Here is a 6838-nt window from a genome sequence, read left to right as displayed (position 1 = left end):
AGAGTCACAAACTCTAAACTGTTCAGTGCCCAAAAATATTTGTAGAAATAAGCACTACTTTCAAAGATTTTCCTGAAAATTAAAAAGTTTATCCTTTTTTATTTTCTTTTTTCTCAGAAAGTCTTAACTTTGAATAAGGGTGGGGGCAAGAGCACCTTAAAATTACGTGAAAGTGTTACATAGGAATTTTGATAGGCAGTCTTTTCTTCTCATCAAGTTAGGTAAAATGGGTTGTGACTAAAAAATGATTAGGAAGAATCTCACATGACTTTTTAATACATTTGGTCTAGTGAAAAAATATGAGAAAACTGAACTATCTTCGTATTTTGAAATCTATGGCTCAAGTGTTGTCTTGCTTCTCTCCTTCTGCTTTATTCTTTATAGGGTACCACATTAGTGGCACCATACCAGCTATTATACTCCAGGGCATACATTTGTGTCATTTTTGAATTTATCCCATTGTTTCTATTCTTGTTTACCTTTGCACAAATTCTTTACTTGTTTTCAATATGTATTTGGTTGCACTATGTATTTTTATAAGCTGCTTTAAATCATTTTCAAAACTACTGAATATCAAACAAAAATGAATAAATAAATAATAATGGTTACTGAGGGACCATATAAATCTTTTTTTGTTGTTTTTTGTTACATTTTATATTTTATGTGGTATGCAGTTTTAAAGTTGTTTCAGATATGATACTTTAAACAGACTTATTCTGTTTTTTATTGTAATTATTTATAATTAATGTTTAAAATCTGCTAATCATTTCCAATGAAATAATAGGAGAAAAGAAGCCAACACAAATAAATACAAAGTATTGTATCCTAAATGGCACAACATGGTAGCCTCCCCAACCTTTGAGCTTTAAAATAATTTTACCCATCACTTCTGTTGGTAAATGTTCTTCTTTGTACTCAGTGCTTCATAAAATATAGAAAAAATGGTTATATTTCTCAAAATGTGCCCACCCTACATTTCAGCTATAAAAGTAATTATGAGTTTCTGCTTTGGGATGTATTTTAATGTTCACTTGTATACTTTGTCTGTGTATGTACCCTTTTAAACTTTTCCTTTTACTAAAATTGCAGTGATTTATATAGTCACTGTTTTGATGTATTTCAAACTTGCATTTGAAAAAATTAATAATATATATTGCTTCTTTGCTGCTGTGTGGTACAAATGGGTTTCTGACTGCCATCTGACTGCATTGTGGTAGGATATACTGATAAATGAAAGGAAGTAAAAAAGGAAATTGGTTGTTCTCTTTATGTCCCCAGTAGAACTCCCTACTCTAAGATGCTTCTACAATATAATCATTCAAACATCATTTTAATGTGTGGGTGGAAAGCCCATATTGTGGGCATAGCATAACCAAAAGATATCCCTGGAGATCTGCTATAAACCATTTCTTTCCATCTATATATATTCAATGTGATGTAATGGGAACATGAAGTCTTATTCATATAAGAGAATGTACATTCTGCTTATATTTTAAAACTGCTACCAGTGAAACTGTAGAAAAAAATTTAAACCACTATATTTTTAAAAACTAATATATAATCAATGTATTGTCAAATTTCAAAAATTTTATTAGTATATAATAATTATACAGAACCCTGACTTTCCTTTGTAGGATATTTGTACATTCACAAAAGTTAATTTGATAAATTTCTTTCTCTAGTATCTCCTTTTTCCTCTCCTCCTCCCCTCCACCTGATTCCCTTCTGCTTTATTTTCTTCCTTCTATTTTTATGAGACGACCCCTGCCATTGTTTTTATCTCTAGATTCCGCATCTGAAAGAAAATGTATGACCCTTAACTTTCGTAGTTTGTTTCACTTAAGTGTTCACCATTTCCACCTAGTTTTCTACAAATAAAATAATTTTATTTTTCTTTCTGACTCAGTAAAACCCAGTTGTGTATACATGACACATTTTTTTATCCATTTATTTGTTAATGGAAACTGATGCTGGTTCAATAACTCGGGTATTATGAATTTTTCTGCTGTAAACTTGGTGTGTGTGCATATACATAGTATGTTGACTTTCTTTTCATTAAATGCCAAAGACTGGTACAGGTGGATGATATGATGGCTCCATATCCAGATTTTTGGAAAACTTACTTACTGATTTCCATAGCAAATGTGCTAATTAAGATTTCCACTATCAGTTGTTAGGGGTTATTTTTTACCTGCATCCTTGCCAGTCTTTATTTTACTGTTATCCATATTCTTGATGATTGTCATTCTGACTGGAGTGGGACAAATCTCAGTGTACTTTTGTATGCATTTCTCTGATTGCTAAAAATGTCGAACATATTTTCATATATATGTTGGCAATTTGTATGTCTTTTGAAAAGTGTGCTTAGTTTATCTGCCCATTTATTAATTGGGTTATTCTAATTTTGGGGCATTAAGTTTTTTGAATTCTTTATATATTCTGGATATTAATCATCTGTCAGAAATTTGAATTCTTTATATATTCTGGATATTAATCATCTGTCAGAAAAGTAGTGAACAAAGATTTCCTCCCACTCCATAGGTTTTCTTTTCATACTATTACTTGTTTCCTTTTACTGTGCAGGGGCTTTTTAATTTATTGCCATCCTATTTATTTATTCTTGGTATTATTTCCTAAGCTATAGGAGTCCTATTGATGAAATTATTTCCTGCAACTGTGTGTTGGAGTGTTGACCCACACTTTTTCCTAGCAGTTACAAAACTTTCTGGTGTATCCCAAAGTCTTTGACCCATTTAGAATTGACTTTTGTACAGGTAAAACATAGGAATGTAGTTTTTCCTTCTACCTATGGATATTCAGTTGTCCCAGCACCAATTGTTAAAACTGTTGTCTTTACTCCAACAATTTTTGGTGCTCTTGTCAAGTATTGGATGACTGCAACTCTGTGTGACAGGCTTTAGGTCTTCTGTTCCATTGATCTACATGACTGTTCCTATGCCAGTATCATGAAGTTTGGTTATTATAACTCTGTAGTATAAATTGAAATTATGCATTGTCATGCTTCTACATTGCTGTTTTTGCTCAGAATTGTTTTGGCTACTCTGGGGTTTTGTTTTTCTATGTGAACTTTATGACATTTTTCCTTGTTTTGTGAGGAATTTAATTGGTATTTGGATGGGGATTATATGGAATCTGCAGATTGCTTTTGGCAGTAAGGCAATTTAACAATGCTAATTCTAACTATCCATGAACATAGGAGGTCTGTCCATCTTCTAGTGTTTTATTCTAACTCTTTTTTTTTTTTTTGGTATTCTCTAATTTTCATCATAGAGATCTTTTACCTTTTTAGTTAAGAGATTCCTTGGTATCTGTATTTTTATTTTATTAAGCTATCATGATTGGAGTTCTTTTCTTAATTTCTTTCTCAGAAGACTCATTAGAGTATAAAAAGCTATTGATTTTTGTAGATATTGTATCCTGCCAATGTGTGTTATAGTCTTATTTCCAGCTCAGCTTGATTTACAGCTTTGCTCTCTATTGATGGAGTGAGAACTGAAGCTCAGGTGGCAGTTGAAAGAAACAAATCAAGAACTAGGCAAAATAATAGAGAAAGCAAAAAGAAAAACCATGGGAATTTCTAATCTTCTATGAAGAAGGTTTAAACAATGAGGCTTTCTAAGCTGACACAGCTTCTCAGTATTATTAAATCTGCAGGGAAATGCTGGAACTCTCTCCTGCACAGGCTCACTTGAAGCATCTGTGCCTTCTTTTGGCTCAGATAGTGGTTTTTCTGGATAGTGGACTCTGCTTTTCTTAAACTTTCCAGGAAATTTCCTTTTATCTCCTTAGAGGGAAGCTTCTTCTTCCCCACTGAGCCAGCAGTCACCTGGTGCTTGGTGCAGTTTGTTTCGATTATCAATTATCTTTCTATTCTAAAACTGACATTTCTGGGTTTCATCCAGTTGCTACCTCTCTATTGTGCATCTGATGCTTCTCCACAGCCTTCCTACCTCATCATGCAGGCACTGATTTAACGTTTGATTTAATTTGAGAAGCAGCTACTGTGAGGTGAACTCCTCTAGTCCACTGTCTTTAACTCTATCAAAAGCACTATTATTTACATTTTAACTTCCACAAACATTGCTGCAGCTCTCCTCTTTGGGTAGTCTGTATGCCCCCAAATATATTATGTGCTCATACAAATTGGAGAGGTTTTTGCATCCCATATCTTGCCTTAGCCTTGTTATAGGCCTAGTTCTGAGCCAAGTGTACCATTAGTACTCAGTAAATTCTTGGAGAATAATTTATGCTACCATAGGAAATTAAAAGGCCCTCCAAAGTGGAACTGTGACTCAGATGCACATGTCAGGAAAGAAAAATGAAGTGACTAGGCCATCAAAATTCAAAGATGCTATCTGTACCTCCTAGGCAGTGGCATGCACTGCTCCCTTTCACAGTATGGATGATGTAGTGCTGAGATTGGGGGTGTACACATTACTTGTCTCAGCATTCACTGAAGTATAGTGTGGACTGATCCTCACAGGGGAAAGAAAATATGAGCAGCACAATAAGTGCTAAACTGTGAAGACCTCACCCTTCACTTGCAAAGAGAAAAACCCTCTGATAGTTTTTTAAAGAGCTGTTAACATAGACAAAAGGATAACCTCTCCCAAGTACTCAACAACAAGGCAGGGGAAAAGTATACCTAAGACACTTCAGACTGAAGAGGAGTCCCACGATCTCAAGAATGAGCATCTGAAGGAAAGCTCCTAGGAGTTATAATATACCTTTGGAGAAGCTCTGTGTTTTTTTTGCAAAATAATTTATAAACTAAAATAAGAAATATGCATTCAGAGATAGGAACCCAACTCAAAGAAGGTGAAGGAGTACTTCTGGTTCTGTAGACCACTTAATGACTAAATTTGTGTTTTGGCATTAGTATTTCATCTGTCTGAATTTGACCAGAAAGATGGAATTGCAATGAGTCAAGTGGAATATGAAATTTATTATTTAACCTCGCCCAACTGTAAGAGCTTGTATAGCAGTCAAAAGAGGCTGCTGTCTGTTCATCCTGTGTTAGAACTTGAATTTCAAAAAGACCTAGGATCATGGTATAAAGGAAGACAGTATGAAATAGAAGACAACAGAAAAAAATTAAAATACTTGAAGAAACATGGGGACCCATATTTTTTTTTTTTACTGCCACCTAAAGCTATAGAACTGTATACAAAACTTAAGGGTTATTTTTATAAGCTTATACCTTCCACCATGTCAAGTCAACAGTCTATAGAAAATTAAACATTTTTACCAAAGTAATAAGCACACAAATAAACAAAACACCTTATCAAATCATCATCTGAAATTGAATTTAATTCATCTTCAGGAAGTGGGATGCTTTCTGAGAGACTTTCTAGAACATGAATGATTTTCAAAGGGAAAAATTCTCAATACAACAAAATAGAATGTTTTCCTTAAAGTTTGAGAATCTGCACAGAAATGGTTAACAATAAAAAAAAGATGGTCTGCTCCCCCAAAATCTTTGTTGTATTTTACAGCAATTTCTATAAAAAGCATATCTATTAAATTAACCCTGAAGCACATGAAGACCATCCATTCATAGTCATCCAGATGACCTGGTTTACAGTAGTATGCTTTTCAGGAATTTTAATGCCAGCATACACAATGACTCATTAAGCAATGTACTTTTGATATGCACAGTAGTAACACTATTTTCCTTCTTCCTTTAGGGAGGAATATTGGAGGCTGGGTCTTTAAAAATAACAAGCTTAGAATGAAACAGCCATATGGTTGATTGTAATGACACTTCCTATTTTAGTTTGGTTTTAAGTCAGTGTCTGATAGTATATAAGCACTCCCTTGTATAACAACAGAACTAAGCCTAGATAATTCAGCCTTAGAATTCAGGTCTGTAAATAATCTTGAATGTTTAAAGATAATGTAAAGGAAAAACCATTATATAATTTGTTTTTTTAAAACTTTTTATATTTATGTAGTGCTTTAGTGTAATATGCATTCTAAGATATTTGGAAGTTTAATAAGAAACTAAGGAAGAAAATAACACATAAGAACTATTGCTTAAGAAAGGAATTTAGCAGACGTAATTTATCCAAAGCAGATAAAACTGGAATCAAGGAATCCATATACTATTTGATCACATTCTAAGATTCACTTCGTATTAATAAGTACATTAAAAAGTCTACTCTTTGGTTAAATAAAAAATGATGGTTCTTCATATTCCTCTCATTTTAAGAACTAATGTTGTCTTTTGTAGTAAGTTATTGTGCTTAATGATGTCTTTTCTGAAATCTAAAGATTTAGTAATTGGAAAGAAACAAAAATTCAAAGAAAGATGACACCTATGCCCATTTTAATTTTTCCAAATGCTTTTTCTACAAAATTTGGGAAGAAATTCCAACAGGAATTCCAGAACAAAATGCATGCACTTACCACATTTAGTTTCAAATAGAAAAAAAAATGTAATATTAAGTTTGTCTTGAAACTTTGACTTTTGCAAGGTACTCTATTATATCTAAGTCTTGAAACACAAATGTTATATTATTTTTGTGAGTCAACTGATAACAGATGTGAAAAATAATTCATTTTGTTTGATGTTGAATTGCTATATATTTTAATGCTTAGACACTAGTTAAACTAAGTCCAAAAATTAACATTGTGTACAAAATAAATAAATAAATTGTGGGGAGAATTAATTAAGAGAATCACAGTTACATTTAGGAATTTGTGTCAGTGAAAGTAAATTTGTATTCCAGATATCAAGTTCGTCAATTATACTTGACATTGGAAGTTTCCTTGAGGAGTCTGTAATGAATGGTGAACTTGACCCTCGCTGGGAAGT

The sequence above is a fragment of the Urocitellus parryii genome, chromosome 1 (assembly GCF_045843805.1).
Source record: "Urocitellus parryii isolate mUroPar1 chromosome 1, mUroPar1.hap1, whole genome shotgun sequence".
In the NCBI taxonomy this organism is placed as follows: Eukaryota; Metazoa; Chordata; class Mammalia; order Rodentia; family Sciuridae; genus Urocitellus; species Urocitellus parryii.
This window is presented reverse-complemented; position numbering follows the sequence as displayed.